The following is a 25,272-nucleotide window of genomic DNA, read 5'->3' as shown; positions in this document are numbered from 1 at the left end:
GTGCAACCTGTAAGGCGGATTAAAAAAGACAGACGCCGAGGAAACCACAGGGAATACTACAGGATGTGCTTTATTCATGTAACATTTTCTGTCTATTAAGTGCATTCACTTATGATTTGTTATTAAAGTTTAACGCTACTCTGAATCAGGGTTGCGCTTCTTTTTATATCTCCAACATACAGTTTTACAAGAGAAGAGTAAAACAACACTCTTTTGGAATATAGCTGCATCATTCCTGTATTTTTGGGAGCGTTAAAAGGAAATCTTACTAGGATCAAAGTTTAAACCGAAAAGGATTGTAAACATCACCAAACAAAGCTGTTAATATGAACATTTATTGATTGCATACTCGGTGAACATTTGGTGAGACTCAATTAACCCTTTATTGCACTGAATCCTTTTTTTAAGCATATTACTTTTATCATTTTCTATTTTTTTATTATTTGCTTGCATTTAATTCATTTGCTTTTAATTTATTCTGTAAGTGTTATCTACTTATTTATTTACTTAATTAGGTTCCACTTCTGCAGAGTATAAGCACTATTTATTAGAGTAAATTTAAGATTGTTAACATTTTTGATTTTTTTTTTTTTTTTATAGATGTGCTTTTTCAACTGTAATAAAATCCTCTGTACTGTAAATAGTTTACATTCCAATGTTCATCACATATGTAATATGTATATTCAATATACATATATATCTATAGCTGTATATACTCGTACTGTATATGTGTGTGTGTGTGTGTGTGTGTGTATGTATGTATATATGTGTGTGTGTGTATATATGTATATGTATATATATATATATATATATATATATATATATATATATATATATATATATATATATATATATACATACACACACACACACACACACACACACACACACACACACACACACACACACACACACACACAGAGAGAGAAATGCACTCACAGGAACGAACAACCAGCTCAATACCATTGTTAGCCTGTTCTATGGCGATTTACCACCTGGGTGCAACTTCTTTTAGCCCAGCAATGCTTTTCACAGAGTAGAACTTTCCTGTAGTATATCAGTCTGATCCCGCCTATTACGGTCAGTCCAGCGCCGAAATACCAGGCAATTCCTTCTCTGGACAAGGAACACAGCAACCCCAGACGATCGTTTCTGCCTTCATTGGGCCTCGTCAGTGAGGTGTAGCAGTATTCCTCTAAGCACACTGAGCAAGGAGTCCACGTCTGGTTTCCCCTTTTTCCCATAGGGAGACTAAATACACACAGAGAGAAATGAACAACCAGCTCAATACCATTGTTAGCCTGTTCTATGGCGATTTACCACCTGGGTGCAACTACTTTTAGCCCAGTAATGCTTTTCACAGAGTAGAACTTTCTCTTGTTAAGTGTATCCAGTCCACGGATCATCCATTACTTGTGGGATATTCTCCTTCCCAACAGGAAGTTGCAAGAGGATCACCCACAGCAGAGCTGCTATATAGCTCCTCCCCTCACTGCCATATCCAGTCATTCTCTTGCAACTCTCAACAAAGATGGACGTAGTAAGAGGAGAGTGGTGTATTATAGTTAGTTTTTTAACTTCAATCAAAAGTTTGTTATTTTTAAATGGTACCGGAGTGTACTGTTTCATCTCAGGCAGCATTAGAAGAAGAATCTGCCTGTGATTTCTATGATCTTTGCAGAAGTAACTAAGATCCACTGCCGTTCTCACATATTCTGAGGAGTGTGGTAACTTCAGAGGGGGAATGGCGTGCAGGTTTTCCTGCAATAAGGTATGTGCAGTTAATATATTTCTAGGGATGGAATTTGCTAGAAAAATGCTGCTGATACTGGATTAATGTAAGTTAAGCCTTAAATGCAGTGATAGCGACTGGTATCAGGCTTATTAACAGAGATACATACTCTTATAAAAGTGTAATATAAAACGTTTGCTGGCATGTTAATCGTTTTTATATATGTTTGGTGACAAAACTTATTGGGGCCTAGTTTTTTTTCCACATGGCTGGCTTGATTTTTGCCTAGAAACAGTTTCCTGAAGCTTTCCACTGTTGCAATATGAGTGGGAAGGGCCTATTTTAGTGCTTTTCTGTGCAGCTAAAAATACTGACAGAGACATTCAGCTTCCCTCTGCATGATACAGGACATCTCTGAAGGGCTCAAAAGGCTTCAAAGTCGTGTTTGAGGAGGGTAACAATCACAGTAGACTGTGGCAGTTGTTGTGACTGTGTTTAAAAAAACGTTTTTGTCATTTATTATTCTGTTATTGTTATTAAGGGGTTAATCATCCATTTGCAAGTGGGTGCAATGCTCTGCTGACTTGTTACATACACTGTAAAAATTTTGTTAGTGTAACTGCCTTTTTTCACTGTTATTTCAAATTTTGTCAAAATTTGTTTCTCTTAAAGGCACAGTAACGTTTTTTATATTGCTTGTTAACTTGCTTTAAAGTGTTTTCCAAGCTTGCTAGTTTCATTGCTAGTCTGTACAAACATGTCTGAAACAGAGGATACTTGTTCATTATGTTTAAAAGCCATGGTGGAGCCCCATAGGACAATGTGTACTAAATGTATTGATTTCACCTTAAACAGTAAAGATCAGTCTTTATCTATAAAAGAATTGTCACCAGAGGGGTCTGTCGAGGGGGAAGTTATGCCGACTAACTCTCCCCACGTGTCGGACCCTTCGCCTCCCGCTCAAGGGACGCATGCTAATATGGCGCCAAGTACATCAGGGACGCCCATAGCGATTACTTTGCAGGACATGGCTGCAATCATGAATAATACCCTGTCAGAGGTATTATCCAGATTGCCTGAATTGAGAGGCAAGCGCGATAGCTCTGGGGTTAGACAAGATACAGAGCGCGTAGATGCTGTAAGAGCCATGTCTGATACTGCGTCACAATATGCAGAACCTGAGGACGGAGAGCTTCAGTCTGTGGGTGACGTCTCTGAATCGGGGAGACCTGATTCAGAGATTTCTAATTTTAAATTTAAGCTTGAGAACCTCCGTGTATTGCTTGGGGAGGTATTAGCTGCTCTGAATGACTGTGACACAATTGCAGTGCCAGAGAAATTGTGTAGGCTGGATAAATACTATGCAGTGCCGGTGAGTACTGATGTTTTTCCAATACCTAAAAGGCTTACAGAAATTATTAGTAAGTAGTGGGATAGGCCCGGTGTGCCCTTTTCCCCACCTCCTATATTTAGAAAAATGTTTCCAATAGATGCCACTACACGGGACTTATGGCAGACTGTCCCTAAGGTGGAGGGAGCAGTTTCTACTTTAGCAAAGCGTACCACTATCCCGGTTGAGGACAGTTGTGCTTTTTCAGATCCAATGGATACAAAATTAGAGGGTTACCTTAAGAAAATGTTTATTCAACAAGGTTTTATTTTACAGCCCCTTGCATGCATTGCGCCTGTCACTGCTGTGGCGGCATTCTGGTTTGAGGCCCTGGAAGAGGCCATCCATATAGCTCCATTGAGTGAAATTGTTGACAAGCTTAGAACTCTTAAGCTAGCTAACTCATTTGTTTCTGATGCCATTGTTCATTTGACTAAACTAACGGCTAAGAATTCCGGATTCGCAATCCAGGCGCGTAGGGCGCTATGGCTCAAATCCTGGTCAGCTGATGTGACTTCAAAGTCTAAATTACTCAACATTCCTTTCAAGGGGCAGACCTTATTCGGGCCCGGGTTTGAAAGAAATTATTGCTGACATTACTGGAGGTAAGGGTCATACCCTTCCTCAGGACAGGGCCAAATCAAAGGCCAAACAGTCTAATTTTCGTGCCTTTCGAAATTTCAAGGCAGGTGCAGCATCAACTTCCTCTGCTTCAAAACAAGAGGGAACTTTTGCTCAATCCAAGCAGGCCTGGAAACCTAACCAGTCCTGGAACAAGGGCAAGCAGGCCAGAAAGCCTGCTGCTGCCTCTAAGACAGCATGAAGGAGCGGCCCCCTATCCAACAACGGATCTAGTAGGGGGCAGACTCTCTCTCTTCGCCCAGGCGTGGGCAAGAGATGTTCAGGATCCCTGGGCGTTGGAGATCATATCTCAGGGATATCTTCTGGACTTCAAAGCTTCTCCTCCACAGGGGAGATTTCACCTTTCAAGATTATCTGCAAACCAGATAAAGAAAGAGGCATTCCTAAGCTGCGTACAAGATCTCCTTGTAATGGGAGTGATCCATCCAGTTCCGCGGACGGAACAAGGACAGGGGTTTTATTCAAATCTGTTTGTGGTTCCCAAAAAAGAGGGAACCTTCAGACCAATTTTGGATTTAAAGATCCTAAACAAATTCCTCAGAGTTCCGTCATTCAAGATGGAAACTATTCGAACCATTTTACCCATGATCCAAGAGGGTCAGTACATGACCACAGTGGACTTAAAGGATGCCTACCTTCACATTCTGATTCACAAGAATCATCATCAGTTCCTGAGGTTTGCCTTTCTAGACAGGCATTACCAATTTGTAGCTCTTCCATTCGGGTTGGCTACAGCCCCAATAATTTTTACAAAGGTTCTGGGCTCACTTCTGGCGGTCCTAAGACCACGAGGCATAGCGGTGGCTCCTTACCTGGACGATATCCTGATACAGGCGTCAAGCTTTCAAATTGCCAAATCTCATACAGAGATAGTTCTGGCATTCCTGAGGTCGCATGGGTGGAAAGTGAACGAAGAAAAGAGTTCTCTATCTCCTCTCATGAGGGTTTCCTTCCTAGGGACTCTAATAGATTCTGTAGAAATGAAAATTTACCTGACGGAGTCCAGGTTATCAAAACTTCTAAATGCTTGCCGTGTTCTTCACTCCATTCCGCGCCCCACGGTGGCTCAGTGCATGGAAGTAATCGGCTTAATGGTAGCGGCGATGGACATAGTGCCATTCGCGCGCCTGCATCTCAGACCGCTGCAATTATGCATGCTCAGTCAGTGGAATGGGGATTACACAGATTTGTCCCCTCTACTAAATCTGGATCAGGAAACCAGAGATTCTCTTCTCTGGTGGTTATCTCGGGCCCATCTGTCCAAGGGGATGACCTTTCGCAGACCAGATTGGACAATTGTAACAACAGATGCCAGCCTTCTAGGTTGGGGTGCAGTCTGGAACTCCCTGAAGGCTCAGGGTTCATGGACTCAGGAGGAGAAACTCCTCCCAATAAATATTCTGGAGTTAAGAGCAATATTCAATGCTCTTCTGGCTTGGCCTCAGCTAGCAACACTGAGGTTCATCAGATTTCAGTCGGACAACATCACGACTGTGGCTTACATCAACCATCAAGGGGGAACCAGGAGTTCCCTAGCGATGTCAGAAGTCTCCAAGATAATTCGCTGGGCAGAGACTCACTCTTGCCACCTGTCAGCGATCCATATTCCAGGTGTAGAGAACTGGGAGGCGGATTTTCTAAGTCGTCAGACTTTTCATCCGGGGGAATGGGAACTCCATCCGGAGGTGTTTGCTCAATTGGTTCTCCGTTGGGGCAAACCAGAATTGGATCTCATGGCGTCTCGCCAGAACGCCAAGCTTCCTTGTTACGGATCCAGGTCCAGGGACCCAGAAGCGGCACTGATAGATGCTCTAGCAGCGCCATGGTTCTTCAACCTGGCTTATGTGTTTCCACCGTTTCCTCTGCTCCCTCGTCTGATTGCCAAGATCAAACAGGAAAGAGCATCAGTGATATTGATAGCGCCTGCGTGGCCACGCAGGACCTGGTATGCAGACCTAGTGGACATGTCATCCTTTCCACCATGGACTCTGCCTCTGAGACAAGACCTTCTAATACAAGGTCCTTTCAATCATCCGAATCTACTTTCTCTGAGACTGACTGCATGGAGATTGAACGATTGATCCTATCAAAGCGTGGCTTCTCCGAGTCAGTAATTGATACCTTAATACAGGCACAAAAGCCTGTCACCAGGAAAATTTACCACAAGATATGGCGTAAATATCTTCATTGGTGTGAATTCAAGAATTACTCATGGAGTAGGGTTAGGATTCCTAGGATATTGTCCTTCCTCCAAGAGGGTTTGGACAAAGGATTATCAGCTAGTTCTTTAAAGGGACAGATTTCTGCTCTGTCTATTCTTTTACACAAGCGTCTGGCAGAAGTTCCAGACGTTCAGGCATTATGTCATGCTTTAGTTAGAATTAAGCCTGGGTTTAAACCTGTTGCTCCTCCATGGAGCTTAAACTTGGTTCTTAAAGTTCTTCAAGGGGTTCCATTTAAACCCCTTCATTCTATTGATATCAAACTTCTTTCATGGAAAGTTCTTTTTCTGATGGCTATTTCCTCGGCTCGAAGAGTCTCGGAGTTATCTGCCTTACATTGTGATTCTCCTTATCTGATCTTTCATTCAGATAAAGTTGTTCTGCGTACAAAACCTGGGTTTTTACCTAAGGTGGTTTCAAACAAGAATATCAATCAAGAGATTGTTGTTCCATCATTATGTCCTAATCCTTCTTCAAAGAAGGAACGTCTTTTGCATAATCTAGACGTAGTCCGTGCCTTGAAGTTTTACTTACAGGCTACTAAAGATTTTCGACAAACATCTAACCCAGAGCTTTCCAAACTTTTCATGTTAGCGACACACTTTTAGACCTACATCATTTTGTGACACAGTAATTCAGTTGTACTGGCAAACAGGAGGTTAAATTAACTTGATTTAAGAGATACGGACACATACATAAATTATATAATAACTAAATGTATTCACAAGTAACAGTATGTATGTGCAAGAATTAAAAAAAAGTTTAATACCACCAATAGCTACTTACTATTTTAATGGGTTGTATGAGGTTGATGGGATGAACACAGTTTCTGAATATTTGGTGGAATATTAGCTAAAGACATTCGCATTTCATCATCAAGCATTTTTAAGCTTCCACTTCCTATCGATATATCAAGAGCAGGAGCAGCAATGCACTACTGGGAGCTAGCTGCAGAAAAATCCCCCCACTGACTTCAGCTCATCGTTTAAGCTGTCACCCTCAGAGCTCTGTGAGTCCGACTGACTACTGCCCGCGCTGCAAACACACTGCTGTCCCACTCACTGACTACACATGCAGTCACGAGCCGATTGAGGAGACTACACGTGCAGTCAGGAGACAATTTTCCCACCCTAAGCCGCCAATGGGAATAGTTTCAGTTCCTGTTGAGCTGTGCCAATCAGTTAAGATGATCTGTGACCCACTAGGTATCACGAGTCAACCATGTGATATGCGTAGCAGGCAGGTGGAAAGTCAAAAACCAAAAAAAAATTTTTTTTAAATGTTACATTCAAAAAACTTTGTGCTGAAGCAGGGACACACCTACACACTGTTGCCGACACACTAATGTGTCACGACACACAGTTTGGAAAGCACTGATCTAACCTGTTTGTTGTTTACTCTGGACAGAGGAGAGGTCAGAAGGCCTCGGCAACCTCTCTTTCTTTTTGGCTTCGGAGTATAATCCGTTTAGCCTATGAGACTGCTGGACAGCAGCCTCCTGAAAGGATTACAGCTCATTCTACTAGAGCTGTGGCTTCCACCTGGGCCTTTAAAAATGAGGCCTCTGTTGAACAGATTTGCAAGGCTGCAACTTGGTCTTCCCTTCATACTTTTTCCAAATTTTCCAAATTTGATACTTTTGCTTCTTCAGAGGCTGTTTTTTGGAGAAAGGTTCTACAGGCAGTGGTTCCTTCCGTTTAAGTTCCTGCCTTGTCCCTCCCATCATCCGTGTAATTTAGCTTTGGTATTGGTATCCCACAAGTAATGGATGATCCGTGGACTGGATACACTTAACAAGAGAAAACATAATTTATGCTTACCTGATAAATTTATTTCTCTTGTAGTGTATCCAGTCCACGGCCCGCCCTGTCCTTTTCAGGCAGGTCTAAATTTTAATTAAACTACAGTCACCACTGCACCCTATGGTTTCTCCTTTTCTCGGCTTGTTTCGGTCGAATGACTGGATATGGCAGTGAGGGGAGGAGCTATATAGCAGCTCTGCTGTGGGTGATCCTCTTGCAACTTCCTGTTGGGAAGGAGAATATCCCACAAGTAATGGATGATCCGTGGACTGGATACACTACAAGAGAAATAAATTTATCAGGTAAGCATAAATTATGTTTTCCTGTAGTATATCAGTCTGATCCTGCCTATTACGGTCAGTCCAGCGCCGAAATACCAGGCAATTCCACACTGAGCAAGGAGTCCACGTCTGGTTTCCCCTTTTTCCCATAGGGAGACTAAATACACACAGAGAGAAATGCACTCACAGGAACGAACAACCAGCTCAATATCATTGTTAGCCTGTTCTATGTCGATTTACCACCTGGGTGCAACTTCTTTTAGCCCAGCAATGCTTTTCACAGAGTAGAACTTTCCTGTAGTATATCAGTCTGATCCCGCCTATTACGGTCAGTCCAGCGCCGAAATACCAGGCAATTCCTTCTCTGGACAAGGAACACAGCAACCCCAGACGATCGTTTCGGCCTTCATTGGGCCTCGTCAGTGAGGTGTAGCAGTATTTCTCTAAGCACACTGAGCAAGGAGTCCACGTCTGGTTTCCCCTTTTTCCCATAGGGAGACTAAATACACACAGAGAGAAATGCACTCACAGGAACGAACAACCAGCTCAATACCATTGTTAGCCTGTTCTATGGCGATTTACCACCTGGGTGCAACTACTTTTAGCCCAGCAATGCTTTTCACAGAGTAGAACTTTCCTGTAGTATATCAGTCTGATCCCGCCTATTACGGTCAGTCCAGCGCCGAAATACCAGGCAATTCCTTCTCTGAACAAGGAACACAGCAACCCCAGACGATAGTTTCGGCCTTCATTGGGCCTCGTCAGTGAGGTGTAGCAGTATTCCTCTAAGCACACTGAGCAAGGAGTCCACGTCTGGTTTCCCCTTTTTCCCATAGGGAGACTAAATACAAACAAAGAGAAATGCACTCACAGGAACGAACAACCAGCTCAATACCATTGTTAGCCTGTTCTATGGCGATTTACCACCTGGGTGCATCTTGTTCAGAGAGGAATTGCCTGGTATGTCGGCGCTGGACTGACCGTAATAGGCGGGATCAGACTGATATACTACAGGAAAGTTCTACTCTGTGAAAAGCATTACTGGGCTAAAAAGCTGCACCCAGGTGGTAAATCGCCATAGAACAGGCTAACAATTTTATTGAGCCAGTTGTTCGTTCCTGTGAGTGCACTTCTCTCTGTATGTATTTAGTCTCCCTATGGGAAAAAGGGGCAACCAGACGTGGACTCCTTGCTCAGTGTGCTTAGAGGAATATAGCTACACCTCACTGACGAGGCCCAATGAAGGACGAAACGATTGTCTGGGGTTGCTGTGTTCCTTGTTCAGAGAGGAATTGCCTGGTATTTCGGCGCTGGACTGACCGTAATAGGCGGGATCAGACTGATATACTACAGGAAAGTTCTACTCTGTGAAAAGCATTACTGGGCTAAAAAGCTGCACCCAGGTGGTAAATCGCCATAGAACAGGCTAACAATTTTATTGAGCCAGTTGTTCGTTCCTGTGAGTGCACTTCTCTCTGTATGTATTTAGTCTCCCTATGGGAAAAAGGGGCAACCAGACGTGGACTCCTTGCTCAGTGTGCTTAGAGGAATATAGCTACACCTCACTAACGAGGCCCAATTAAGGACGAAACGATCGTCTGGGGTTGCTGTGTTCCTTGTTCAGAGATGAATTGCCTGGTATTTCGGCGCTGGACTGACCGTAATAGACGGGAACAGACTGATATACTACAGGAAAGTTCTACTCTGTGAAAAGCATTACTGGGCTAAAAAGCTGCACCCAGGTGGCAAATTATATATATATATATATATATATATATATATATATATATATATATATATATATATATATATATATATATATATATATATATATATATATATATATATATAAAACTAAAACACACACAAACGCACACACTCTCCTTCTGTCAACTCTCACATCAGCGACTGCTTATCTGACATTTCCTCCTGGATGGCCTCTCACCACCTAAAAATAAATATGTCCAAGACCGAACTACTTCTAATTCCCCCCTCTAGCTCCACTCCAGTCTCTAATTTTTCTATCACTGTTGGCGGCACCACTATCTCCCCATCACCCCAAGTCCACTGCCTCGGAGTCACGCTTGACTCAAATCTGTCCTTTATTCCCCACATCCAACTGCTCTCTTCATCCTGCCGCAACCACCTACGCAATATCTCCAAAATTCGCCCGTTTCTGAGTGCTGAAACTACCAAACAGCTCATCCACTCCCTGGTAATTTCTCGACTTGACTACTGTAACAACTTACTAACTGGCCTCCCTTTCTCCCCTCCAATCCGTCCTAAATGCATCTGCCAGACTAATCCACCTCTCTCGACGCTCTGTTTCTGCTGCGCCTCTCTGTGATTCCCTTCACTGGCTCCCCATTCACAACAGAGTTAAATTCAAAATTCTCACCCTGACCTACAAAGCCCTCACCAATGCTGCCCCACCCTACCTGTCCTCACTCATCAACAAATATACTCCTGCCCGTCCCCTAAGATCCAACAACGACCTGCTTCTTGCATCCTCTACCATCACCTCCTCTCATTCTAGACTACAGGACTTCTCTCGTGCGGCACCAACCCTCTGGAACGCACTTCCTCGAGATGTCAGACTTGCCCCTAACCTCTCCTCCTTTAAACGTTTCCTAAAGACCTTTCTGTTCAGGGAAGCTTATCACCCGACTTATTAACAAACTAACCAATTAACGAACAGTTGCCCTTTAGCTCCTCACTAATATCATTCTCACCTCTGCAGTCCCCACCTCCTGTTTCCAATCCTCCTACCCATCTAGATTGTAAGTTCCCACGGGAACAGGGCCCTCAATTCCCCCTGTATTTGTCTGTAAAATTTTGTGTCTTATCGTATTGTTTCTCCACTGTACTGTTATCCTTGTACCCATGGGTAGCGCTGTGGAATCTGTTGGCGCTTTATAAATAAAGAATAATAATAATAAGAAGAAGAAGAATATATATAGTATATAAGAATATATATTTTAAAATAAAAAGAACATTTTCTTTTATGTGAGAAACATTAGAATGTACAATATGCATAACTACCCTTTGGCTTTAGCGCTGTAGGTCTAATGCATGTCGGGTTAGTGCACTAGCGTTCCGTTCTTGTTTTTTTTTTTAAAGCGCGCTCCATTAAATTCTATGATGAGAAGGATTTAATGCGGTTGTGATACCTGAAGTTAGCGTGCGTCGGGTTTCGTTCGCACACACAAACAATTTACTTTCAAGGTATAATATGTGCGTTAATCTGTGCACATTAAAAGTTTACTTTCAGCAGTGTTTGCGCTCTAGTGTAAGTGCTAAATAGAGCGCCACTTGTAGTCTGGCCCTAAATAAGTTCCTGAGGAGATCACTGCTGATGCAATACAAACCAACACCAGCTCTCTGAGAAGACATGGTGTTTGAATCCTTTTCCTCTAGTCACAGGTAGCATATGTGCGTATGCCGCTGAAACATTAATAACTTTCAGTAGAAGTGTTTTTTTCTAAAGGAAGAAGATAGCAACATTTTTTCGTTTACTATTGAAATGCACCTGTGCACATTCAATTTTCACCTTTCTATCCCTACAATAAACACGTTATCACTCATTTTATTTCCTTTTAAAATGTGTTTTATGTGGGTCTTTTCCATATAGTGCGATACTTCTTTTTTTTTTTTTCCTGATTATTGTGATTTATCTTTAACATTGAGTCTACCCTCCCCAATGCCTTTTTAGGAGTTGTGAATAAATAAAGAACGCTATGAATAGCATAATATAATTATATAATTATTTGGTTGACCTCTAAGGTGGAGATATATATCTGTATCAGTGTTCTCCCCCAGGACCTTTTTAGCTGGTGCACCACCTGGCTGATTTTACTGATGGCCTGGGTAAAACTTTAGCCAAAATTAGCTAGTATTAAAAATGCTCAACTTTTATTGCACATATTGGGCTAGATTACAAATGGAGCGCACTTCCATAGGCTCCAACGGGAGCCTCGTTCTCATGCCGTGAGCAGTAAAGCAGGTAAGACGCGCAGAGAATGGGCAGCAAATGTTAAATATACTTGTACTTATATATTTATGTGTTTTATATGTGTATATACACACATGTAAGCATATACTTATATATTTATGTGTATATACACATATATAAGCATATATTTATATATTTATGTGTTTATGTGTATATACACACATGTAAGCATATACTTATATATTTATGTGTATATACACATATATAAGCATATATTTATATATTTATGTGTTTATATGTGTATATACACATATGAAGCATATACTTATATATTTGTGTTTATGTGTGTATATACACATATATAAGCATATACTTATATATTTATGTGTATATACACATATAAAGCATATACTTATATATTTATGTGTTTATATGTGTATATACACTGATATAAACATATACTTATATATTTGTGTTTATATGTGTATATATACAGATATAAGCATATACTTAAATATATAAGTATATGCTTTATATGTGTATATACACATAAACACATAAATATATAAGTATATGCTTATATCTGTATATATACACATATAAACACATAAATATATAAGTATATGTTTATATCTGTGTATATACACATATAAACACATAAATATATAAGTATATGCTTTATATGTGTATATACACAAACACATAAATATATAAGTATATGTTTATATCTGTGTATATACACATATAAACACATAAATATATAAGTATATGCTTATTTCTGTGTATATACATATAAAACACATAAATATATAAGTATATGCTTTATATGTGTATATACACATAAACACATACATATATATGTGTTTATATGTGTATATACACAGAAATAAGCATATACTTATGTATTTATGTGTTTATATGTGTATATACACAGATATAAGCATATACTTAAATATATAAGTATATGCTTTATATGTGTATATACACATAAACACATAAATATATAAGTATATGCACATATCTGTGTGTATATATATATATATATATATATATATATATACACACATATAAACACATAAATATATAAGTATATGTTTATATCTGTGTATATACACATATAAACACATAAATATATAAGTATATGCTTTATATGTGTATATACACAAACACATAAATATATAAGTATATGCTTATATCTGTGTATATACACATATAAACACATAAATATATAAGTATATGCTTATTTCTGTGTATATACACATATAAACACATAAATATATAAGTATATGCTTTATATGTGTATATACACATGAACACATACATATATATGTGTTTATATGTGTATATACACAGAAATAAGCATATACTTATATATTTGTGTTTATATGTGTATATATACAGATATAAGCATATACTTATATATTATATATGTATATATACACATATAAACACATAAATATATAAGTATATGCTTATATCTGTATATATACACATATAAACACATAAATATATAAGTATATGCTTATATCTGTGTATATACACATATAAACACATAAATATATAAGTATATGCTTATATCTGTGTATATACACATATAAACACATAATTTGTGTTGATATGTGTATTAGACATATAAAGAATATACATATATATTTGTGTTGATATGTGTATTAGACATATAAAGCATATACATATATATCTGTGTTGATATGTGTATTAGACATATAAAGCATATACATATATATTTGCATGGAACACACAGTCCCCATTGACCGCAATGTAAAGGCACTTTTCAGTGTCGTTTTTTTTTTCTAACACCTCACACTCGGCAACTTTAACCCCTAAAAACTGCTTTGTGCAGTTTTTGTTTTAATTTTAAAAAAAATTCTACATTTTTTTTTTTTTTTAATATAAAACTAAAGTATACTTTATTTTGGGGGCAATTGAGGCACTTTTGGAAAATTAACCAGGGATCTGATCTCTGGCTCATTTTCATAGTGCTAATTGCTACTGCGAGCTGCTTGCGGTAGCAATAACCAGCCACTTGTAATGGCTGATTATTTATCGTGCGCCCATAAACAGGTGGATTTGCCCGTAAACGGGCTCGCAAAAAATTTGCGCTCCACTTGGAATCTTGCCCATTATCATTAAATATATTTCTGTTAAGTTATGCAATTAATTTGCACTTTGAATAGCAGGAAATGATATAATTGTAGAAAATATTACCCTGCCCCCACCTAGCTACTTCATAATTCCACCCGGCTGGCAAACTTTTCTGTTGAAAACACTGTATATAAATATAGTAAACATTTGAGCTAGTTTTATAATCTCCCTTTTTTTCTCTTCTTAATAGATTTATAACTAGAAAGAGTTAATATATTTTTTTTTTTATTGCTAACCTGTGGGAATAACATTGTCAGTAATTCGGAATAATGAAATAATCCAGTGACACATCTGTAGAATTCCTTTTGAGCACATCTGTGTGAATTGAAAGGTCATTGCTTTTCCTGTGTTTGTGTTAAGGTTTATAGAAGACCGCTTTTAATAGACTACAGTTTTTTTAGCAGTGATGCACACTCTTAATTTACACTCTTCACTTAAAAATAGGCTATTCACAAATAAAATTGAATTTCCGTTAAACTGTGAGGATTGATGGTTTAGTAACTAACATATATTTATATTTTTTATAAGGCAGAGTAAATCCTTAAAGGGACATAAATGCAAACAGAAAATTCTTTCTCTTACAGCATTTTATTATAGCACTGTTGCTTATATATCACTGTGTTTAGAGCTGCAATGCTCTACTGAACACGTGGTGAGACAATGACGAGACGTGTACTGCTGCTCTTCAAAGGATAACCGAAAGAAGAAATTAAATCTGATAATAGAAATAATTTAAAAAGTAACTTAACATCAAATTCTCTATCTAAACAAGGAAACTTTAATTTTGACTTTATTTTTCTTTTTAAATATTTTTGGCTAGATTACAAGTTGAGTGCTATTTATCGGTCTCGCTCTTGCACTTAATCTGCTAGAAGTAAGCTTTTTGCGTACGTCGGTAAGCGCTCATATTACTAGTTGAAGTTAAAAGGTTTTCCACAAGAGATAACCCGGTGCCCGCAAAAAGCTGAACTTGGAATATGGCAACCGTGTTAACGTATTCCCCAATAGACTATAATAGAGCGTGAAAAGCGGAATAAAACCTAACACACTTACTCGCACGCAAACCTTTTTACCTTTAACCAAACCCGACATAAATTATTAGCATTTCACATTCAAATGTTCTACATAAAGGAATAAGATATATATATATAGATATACACACACACAATATAAAAAGCCCTGTTAAAATGTCAGGTTTCTGTGATGTAAAAAAATGAGACAAAGATAAATAATTTCAGAACTTTTTCTCCAACATTGGTGTGTCCGGTCCACGGCGTCATCCTTACTTGTGGGATATTCTCTTCCCCAACAGGAAATGGCAAAGAGTCCCAGCAAAGCTGGCCATATAGTCCCTCCTAGGCTCCGCCCACCCCAGTCATTCTCTTTGCCGTTGCACAGGCAACATCTCCACGGAGATGGTTAAGAGTTTTTTGGTGTTTTAAATGTAGTTTTTATTCTTCTATCAAGTGTTTGTTATTTTAAAATAGTGCTGGTATGTACTATTTACTCTGAAACAGAAAAGGATGAAGATTTCTGTTTGTGAGAGGAAGATGATTTTAGCAGACAGTAACTAAAATCGATTGCTGTTTCCACATAGGACTGTTGAGATGAAGTAACTTCAGTTGGGGGAAGCAGTTAGCAGACTTTTCTGCTTAAGGTATGACTAGCCATATTTCTAACAAGACCATGTAATGCTGGAAGGCTGTCATTTCCCCTCATGGGGACCGGTAAGCCATTTTCTTAGTCAAACAAACAGAATAAAGGGCTTATTATGGGCTAAAAAACTGGTAGACATTTTTATGGGCTAAATCGATTGCTTTATTTGGGCATTTTATTCATATTTATGCTGACAATTTGCATTTATAAACTTGGGGAACGTTTATTAAACGGCAGGCACTGTGTTAGACACCTTTTCCAGTCAGGGGGCCTTCCTAGTTGTAGACTGAGCCTCATTTTCGCGCCATTACTGCGCAGTTGTTTTTTGAGAGCAGGGCATGCAGATGCATGTGTGAGGATCTAAAAATTGCTGGAAAAGCTTCTAGAAGGCGTCAATTGGTATCGTATTCCCCTCTGGGCTTGGTTGGGTCTCAGCAAAGACTATAGCTGGGACTGTATAGGGGTTAAATTTATAAACGGCTCCGGTTCCGTTATTTTAAGGGTTAAAGCTCTGAAATGTGGTGTGCAATACTATTAATGCTTTAAGACACTGTGGTGAAATTTTGGTAATTTTTGAACAATTCCTTCATACTTTTTCACATATTCAGTAATAAAGTGTTTTCTGTTTAAAATTTAAAGAGACAGTAACGGTTTTGTTTTAAAACGTTTTTTGTGCTTTGTTGACAAGTTTAAGCCTGTTTAACATGTCTGTACCTTCAGATAAGCTATGTTCTATATGTATGAAAGCCAATGTGTCTCCCCATTTAAATTTATGTGATAATTGTGCCATAGCGTCCAAACAAAGTAAGGACAGTACTGCCACAGATAATGAAATTGCCCAAGATGATTCCTCAGATGAGGGGAGTAAACATGATACTACATCATCTCCTACTGTGTCTACACCAGTTTTGCCCACGCAGGAGGCCCCTAGTACATCTAGTGCGCCAATGCTTATTACCATGCAACAATTAACGGCTGTAATGGATAACTCCATAGCAAATATTTTATCCAAAATGCCTACTTATCAGAGAAAGCGCGATTGATCTGTTTTAAACACTGAAGAGCAGGAGGGCGCTGATTATGATTGTTCTGTCATACCCTCACACCAATCTGAAGGGGCCATGAGGGAGGTTTTGTCAGATGGAGAAATTTCAGATTCAGGAAAAATTTCTCAACAAGCTGAACCTGATGTTGTGACATTTAAATTTAAATTAGAACATCTCCGCGCACTGCTTAAGGAGGTGTTATCTACTCTGGATGATTGTGACAACTTGGTCATTCCAGAGAAATTATGCAAGATGGACAAGTTCCTAGAGGTTCCGGTGCACCTCGACGCTTTTCCTATACCCAAACGGGTGGCGGACATAGTAAATAAGGAGTGGGAAAAGCCCGGCATACCTTTTTGTTCCCCCCCCTATATTTAAGAAATTATTTCCTATGGTCGACCCCAGAAAGGACTTATGGCAGACAGTCCCTAAGGTCGAGGGGGCAGTTTCTACTCTAAACAAACGCACTACTATTCCTATCGAAGATAGTTGTGCTTTCAAAGATCCTATGGATAAAAAATTGGAAGGTTTGCTTAAAAAGATTTTTGTACAGCAAGGTTACCTTCTACAACCAATTTCGTGCATTGTTCCTGTCACTACAGCAGCGTGGTTCTGGTTCGAGGAACTAGAAAAGTCGCTCAGTAGAGAGACTCCATATGAGGAGGTTATGGACAGAGTTCACGCACTTAAATTGGCTAACTCTTTTATTTTAGATGCCGCTTTGCAATTAGCTAGATTAGCGGCGAAAAATTCAGGGTTTGCTATCGTGGCGCGCAGAGCGCTTTGGCTAAAGTCTTGGTCAGCGGATGTGTCATCCAAGACAAAATTGCTTAACATCCCTTTCAAAGGTAAAACTCTATTTGGACCAGAATTGAAAGAGATTATTTCAGACATCACTGGGGGAAAGGGCCACGCCCTTCCACAAGATAGGTTTTTCAAGACTAAAAATAAGTCTAATTTTCGTTCCTTTCGCAATTTCAGGAACGGACCGGCCTCTAATTCTGCATCCTCTAAGCAAGAGGGTAATGCCTCACAACCCAAACCAGCCTGGAAACCGATGCAAGGCTGGAACAAGGGTAAGCAGGCCAAGAAGCCTGCCGCTTCTTGGCCTGCTCTAGTGGGGGGCAGACTCTCTCTCTTTGCTCAGGCTTGGGCAAGAGATGTTCAGGATCCCTGGGCGCTAGAAATAGTTTCTCAAGGTTATCTCCTGGAATTCAAGGAACTACCCCCAAGGGGAAGGTTCCACATGTCTCACTTATCCTCAAACCAAATAAAGAGACAGGCATTCTTACATTGTGTAGAAGACCTGTTAAAGATGGGAGTGATACACCCAGTTCCAATAAAGGAACAAGGAATGGGATTTTATTCCAATCTGTTCGTAGTTCCCAAAAAAGAGGGAACTTTCAGACCAATTTTGGATTTGAAGATCCTAAACAAATTTCTCAGGGTACCATCGTTCAAGATGGAAACCATTCGAACGATTCTACCCACTATCCAGGAAAGTCAATTTATGACTACCGTGGATCTAAAGGATGCGTACCTACATATTCCTATCCACAAAGAACATCATCAGTTCCTAAGGTTCGCTTTTCTGGACATGGACAAGCATTACCAGTTTGTGGCCCTCCCATTCGGGTTAGCCACTGCTCCAAGGATTTTCACAAAGGTGCTAGGGTCCCTTCTAGCGGTTCTAAGACCGAGGGGCATTGCAGTAGTACCTTACTTGGACGACATTCTAATACAAGCGTCGTCCCTGTCAAAAGCAAAGGCTCATACAGACGACATTCTAGCCTTTCTCAGATCACACGGATGGAAAGTGAACATAGAAAAAAGTTCTCTGTCTCCGTCGACAAGAGTTCCCTTCTTGGGAACAATAATAGATTCCTTAGAAATGAGGATTTTTCTGGCAGAGGTCAGAAAATCAAAAATTCTAAGCTCTTGTCAAGTGCTTCATTCTGTTCCTCGTCCTTCCATAGCGCAGTGCATGGAAGTAGTAGGGTTGATGGTTGCAGCAATGGACATAGTTCCTTTTGCACGAATTCATCTAAGACCATTACAACTGTGCATGCTCAAACAGTGGAATGGGGACTATACAGACTTGTCTCCAATGATTCAAGTAGATCAGAAGACCAGAGATTCACTCCGTTGGTGGCTGACCCTGGACCATCTGTCCCAGGGAATGAGCTTCCGCAGACCAGAGTGGGTCATTGTCACGACCGACGCCAGTCTAGTGGGCTGGGGCGCGGTCTGGGAATCCCTGAAAGCTCAGGGTCTATGGTCTCGGGAAGAGTCTCTTCTTCCGATAAACATTCTGGAACTGAGAGCGATATTCAATGCTCTCAGGGCTTGGCCTCAGCTAGCAAAGGCCAGATTCATAAGGTTCCAATCAGACAACATGACGACCGTTGCGTATATCAATCATCAGGGGGGAACAAGGAGTTCCCTGGCGATGAAAGAAGTGACCAAAATAATTCAATGGGCGGAGGATCACTCCTGCCACCTGTCTGCGATCCACATCCCAGGTGTGGAAAACTGGGAGTCGGATTTTCTGAGTCGTCAGACATTCCATCCGGGGGAGTGGGGACTCCATCCGGAGATCTTTGCCCAAATAACTCAATTATGGGGCATTCCAGACATGGATCTGATGGCGTCTCGTCAGAACTTCAAGGTTCCTTGCTACGGGTCCAGATCCAGGGATCCCAAGGCGACTCTAGTAGATGCACTAGTAGCACCTTGGACCTTCAACCTAGCTTATGTATTTCCACCGTTTCCTCTCATTCCCAGGCTGGTAGCCAGGATCAATCAGGAGAGGGCCTCAGTGATCTTGATAGCTCCTGCGTGGCCACGCAGGACTTGGTATGCAGACCTGGTGAATATGTCATCGGCTCCACCATGGAAGCTACCTTTGAGACAGGACCTTCTTGTTCAGGGTCCATTCGAACATCCAAATCTGGTCTCCCTCCAGCTGATGGCTTGGAGATTGAACGCTTGATTCTATCGAAGCGTGGGTTTTCAGATTCTGTGATAGATACTCTGGTTCAGGCCAGAAAACCGGTAACTAGAAAGATTTACCATAAAATATGGAAAAGATATATCTGTTGGTGTGAATCCAAAGGATTCCCATGGAATAAGATAAAAATCCCTAAGATTCTCTCCTTTTTACAAGAAGGTTTGGAGAAAGGATTATCTGCACGTTCTCTAAAGGGACAGATCTCTGCTTTATCTGTCTTACTACACAAAAGACTGGCAGCTGTGCCAGATGTTCAAGCATTTGTTCAGGCTCTGGTTAGGATCAAGCCTGTTTACAGACCTTTGACTCCTCCCTGGAGTCTAAATCTAGTTCTTTCAGTTCTTCAAGGGGTTCCGTTTGAACCTTTACATTCCATAGATATTAAGTTACTATCTTGGAAAGTTTTGTTTTTGGTTGCAATTTCTTCTGCTAGAAGAGTTTCAGAGTTATCTGCTCTGCAGTGTTCTCCGCCCTATCTGGTGTTCCATGCAGATAAGGTGGTTTTGCGTACTAAGCCTGGTTTTCTTCCTAAGGTTGTTTCTAACAAAAATATTAACCAGGAGATAGTTGTACCTTCTTTGTGTCCGAATCCAGTTTCAAAGAAGGAACGTTTGTTACACAATTTGGACGTAGTCCGTGCTCTAAAATTCTATTTAGAGGCTACAAAAGATTTCAGACAAACATCTTCCTTGTTTGTTGTTTATTCTGGTAAAAGGAGAGGTCAAAAAGCGACTTCTACCTCTCTTTCCTTTTGGCTTAAAAGCATCATCCGATTGGCTTATGAGACTGCCGGACGGCAGCCTCCTGAAAGAATCACAGCTCACTCCACTAGGGCTGTGGCTTCCACATGGGCCTTCAAGAACGAGGCTTCTGTTGACCAGATATGTAAGGCAGCGACTTGGTCTTCACTGCACACTTTTGCCAAATTTTACAAATTTGATACTTTTGCTTCTTCGGAGGCTATTTTTGGGAGAAAGGTTTTGCAAGCTGTGGTGCCTTCCGTTTAGGTAACCTGATTTGCTCCCTCCCTTCATCCGTGTCCTAAAGCTTTGGTATTGGTTCCCACAAGTTAGGATGACGCCGTGGACCGGACACACCAATGTTGGAGAAAACAGAATTTATGCTTACCTGATAAATTACTTTCTCCAACGGTGTGTCCGGTCCACGGCCCGCCCTGGTTTTTTAATCAGGTCTGATGAATTATTTTCTCTAACTACAGTCACCACGGTACCATATGGTTTCTCCTATATATATTTCCTCCTGTCCTTCGGTCGAATGACTGGGGTGGGCGGAGCCTAGGAGGGACTATATGGCCAGCTTTGCTGGGACTCTTTGCCATTTCCTGTTGGGGAAGAGAATATCCCACAAGTAAGGATGACGCCGTGGACCGGACACACCGTTGGAGAAAGTAATTTATCAGGTAAGCATAAATTCTGTTTTCCACCTTTAATGTGACCTCTAAACTGTAAAACTCAATTGAAAAACAAACTGAAATCTTTTAGGTAGAGGGAAGAAAAAAACATAATTTATGCTTACCTGATAAATTCCTTTCTTCTGTTGTGTGATCAGTCCACGGGTCATCATTACTTCTGGGATATAACTCCTCCCCAACAGGAAATGCAAGAGGATTCACCCAGCAGAGCTGCATATAGCTCCTCCCCTCTACGTCACTCCCAGTCATTCGACCAAGAATCAACGAGAAAGGAGAAACCAAGGGTGAAGTGGTGACTGGAGTATAATTTAAAAAATATCTACCTGCCTTAAAAAACAGGGCGGGCTGTGGACTGATCACACAACAGAAGAAAGGAATTTATCAGGTAAGCATAAATTATGTTTTCTTCTGTTATGTGTGATCAGTCCACGGGTCATCATTACTTCTGGGATACCAATACCAAAGCAAAAGTACACGGATGACGGGAGGGATAGGCAGGCTCATTATACAGAAGGAACCACTGCCTGAAGAACCTTTCTCCCAAAAATAGCCTCCGAAGAAGCAAAAGTGTCAAATTTGTAAAATTTGGAAAAAGTATGAAGCGAAGACCAAGTTGCAGCCTTGCAAATCTGTTCAACAGAGGCCTCATTCTTAAAGGCCCAAGTGGAAGCCACAGCTCTAGTAGAATGAGCTGTAATTCTTTCAGGAGGCTGCTGTCCAGCAGTCTCATAGGCTAAACGAATTATGCTACGAAGCCAGAAGGAGAGAGAGGTAGCCGAAGCCTTATGACCTCTCCTCTGACCAGAGTACACGACAAACAGGGAAGACGTTTGTCGAAAATCCTTAGTTGCCTGCAAGTAGAACTTGAGGGCACGAACTACATCCAGATTGTGTAGAAGACGTTCCTTCTTTGAAGAAGGATTCGGGCACAGGGAAGGAACCACGATCTCTTGATTGATGTTCCTGTTAGTGACTACCTTAGGTAAGAACCCAGGTTTAGTACGCAGAACTACCTTATCTGAATGAAAAATCAAATAAGGAGAATCACAATGTAAAGCTGATAACTCAGAGACTCTCCGAGCCGAAGAAATAGCCATTAAAAATAACACTTTCCAAGATAACAACTTTATATCAATGGAATGAAGGGGTTCAAACGGAACTCCTTGTAGAACGTTAAGAACAAGGTTTAAACTCCATGGCGGAGCAACAGTTTTAAACACAGGCTTGATTCTAGCTAAAGCCTGACAAAAGGCCTGGACGTCTGGATTTTCTGACAGACGCCTGTGCAACAAGATGGACAGAGCTGAGATCTGTCCCTTTAATGAACTAGCCGATAAACCCTTTTCTAAACCTTCTTGTAGAAAGGACAATATCCTAGGAATCCTAACCTTACTCCAGGAGTAACCTTTGGATTCGCACCAGTATAGGTATTTACGCCATATCTTATGGTAAATCCTTCTGGTAACAGGCTTCCTAGCCTGTATCAGGGTATCAATAACCGACTCAGAAAAACCACGTTTTGATAAAATCAAGCGTTCAATTTCCAAGCAGTCAGCTTCAGAGAAGTTAGATTTTGATGTTTGAATGGACCCTGTATCAGAAGGTCCTGTCTTAGAGGTAGAGACCAAGGCGGACAGGATGACATGTCCACTAGATCTGCATACCAAGTCCTGCGTGGCCATGCAGGCGCTATTAGAATCACTGATGCTCTCTCCTGTTTGATTTTGGCAATCAATCGAGGAAGCAGCGGGAAGGGTGGAAACACATAAGCCATCCCGAAGTTCCAAGGTGCTGTCAAAGCATCTATCAGAACCGCTCCCGGATCCCTGGATCTGGATCCGTAGCGAGGAAGTTTGGCGTTCTGGCGAGACGCCATGAGATCTATCTCTGGTTTGCCCCAACGTCGAAGTATTTGGGCAAAGACCTCCGGATGAAGTTCCCACTCCCCCGGATGAAAAGTCTGGCGACTCAAGAAATCCGCCTCCCAGTTCTCCACTCCCGGGATGTGGATTGCTGACAGGTGGCAAGAGTGAGACTCTGCCCAGCGAATTATCTTTGATACTTCCATCATTGCTAGGGAGCTTCTTGTCCCTCCTTGATGGTTGATGTAAGCTACAGTCGTGATGTTGTCCGACTGAAACCTGATGAACCCCCGAGTTTTTAACTGGGGCCAAGCCAGAAGGGCATTGAGAACTGCTCTCAATTCCAGAATGTTTATTGGTAGGAGACTTTCCTCCTGATTCCATTGTCCCTGAGCCTTCAGAGAATTCCAGACAGCGCCCCAACCTAGTAGGCTGGCGTCTGTTGTTACAATTGTCCAGTCCGGCCTGCTGAATGGCATCCCCCTGGACAGATGTGGCCGAGAAAGCCACCATAGAAGAGAGTTTCTGGTCTCTTGATCCAGATTCAGAGTAGGGGACAAGTCTGAGTAATCCCCATTCCACTGACTCAGCATGCACAATTGCAGCGGTCTGAGATGTAGACGTGCAAAGGGTACTATGTCCATTGCTGCTACCATTAAGCCGATCACCTCCATGCATTGAGCTACTGACGGGAGTTGAATGGAATGAAGGACACGGCATGCATTTAGAAGCTTTGTTAATCTGTCTTCTGTCAGATAAATCTTCATTTCTACAGAATCTATAAGAGTCCCCAAGAATGGAACTCTTGTGAGAGGAAAGAGAGAACTCTTCTTTTCGTTCACTTTCCATCCATGCGACCTTAGAAATGCCAGAACTAACTCTGTATGAGACTTGGCAGTTTGAAAGCTTGAAGCTTGTATCAGAATGTCGTCTAGGTACGGAGCTACCGAAATTCCTCGCGGTCTTAGTACCGCCAGAAGGGCACCCAGAACCTTTGTGAAGATTCTTGGAGCCGTAGCCAATCCGAATGGAAGAGCTACAAACTGGTAATGCCTGTCTAAGAAGGCAAACCTTAGATACCGGTAAGGATCTTTGTGAATCGGTATGTGAAGGTAAGCATCCTTTAAATCCACTGTGGTCATGTACTGACCCTTTTGGATCATGGGTAAGATTGTCCGAATAGTTTCCATTTTGAACGATGGAACTCTTAGGAATTTGTTTAGGATCTTTAAATCCAAGATTGGCCTGAAAGTTCCCTCTTTTTTGGGAACCACAAACAGGTTTGAGTAAAACCCTTGTCCTTGTTCCGACCGCGGAACCGGATGGATCACTCCCATTAATAACAGATCTTGTACACAGCGTAGAAACGCTTCTTTCTTTATCTGGTTTGTTGACAACCTTGACAGATGAAATCTCCCTCTTGGGGGAGAGAATTTGAAGTCTAGAAGGTATCCCTGAGATATGATCTCTAGCGCCCAGGGATCCTGAACATCTCTTGCCCAAGCCTGGGCGAAGAGAGAGAGTCTGCCCCCCACTAGATCCGGTCCCGGATCGGGGGCCCTCGATTCATGCTGTCTTAGGGGCAGCAGCAGGTTTCCTGGCCTGCTTGCCCTTGTTCCAGGACTGGTTAGGTTTCCAGCCTTGTCTGTAACGAGCAACGGCTCCTTCCTGTTTTGGTGCAGTGGAAGTTGGTGCTGCTCCTGCTTTGAAATTCCGAAAGGGACGAAAATTAGACTGTCTAGCCTTAGCTTTGGCTTTGTCTTGAGGCAGGGCGTGGCCCTTACCTCCTGTAATGTCAGCGATAATTTCTTTCAAACCGGGCCCAAATAAAGTTTGCCCTTTGAAAGGTATATTAAGTAATTTGGACTTAGAAGTTACATCAGCTGACCAGGATTTTAGCCACAGCGCCCTACGTGCCTGAATGGCGAATCCTGAGTTCTTAGCCGTAAGTTTGGTTAAATGTACTACGGCCTCCGAAATGAATGAATTAGCTAGTTTAAGGACTCTAAGCCTGTCCGTAATGTCGTCCAGCGTAGCTGAACTAAGGTTCTCTTCCAGAGACTCCATCCAAAATGCTGCCGC

The 25,272-nt window shown here is 41.2% G+C and overlaps 1 protein-coding gene across 1 annotated transcript in view; it reads left to right on the top strand.

Annotated features, from left to right (window-relative positions):
* The window catches only part of MKRN2 (makorin ring finger protein 2), a 62,462-nt gene that overhangs the window by 17,978 nt on the left and 19,212 nt on the right, over positions 1–25,272 (top strand). The gene's annotated exons all lie outside the window — the stretch shown is intronic.

The sequence above is a fragment of the Bombina bombina genome, chromosome 7 (assembly GCF_027579735.1).
Source record: "Bombina bombina isolate aBomBom1 chromosome 7, aBomBom1.pri, whole genome shotgun sequence".
Classification (NCBI taxonomy): domain Eukaryota; kingdom Metazoa; phylum Chordata; class Amphibia; order Anura; family Bombinatoridae; genus Bombina; species Bombina bombina.
The sequence above is the reverse complement of the archived record's forward strand: the minus strand, read 5'-3'. Positions and strand labels throughout refer to the sequence as shown.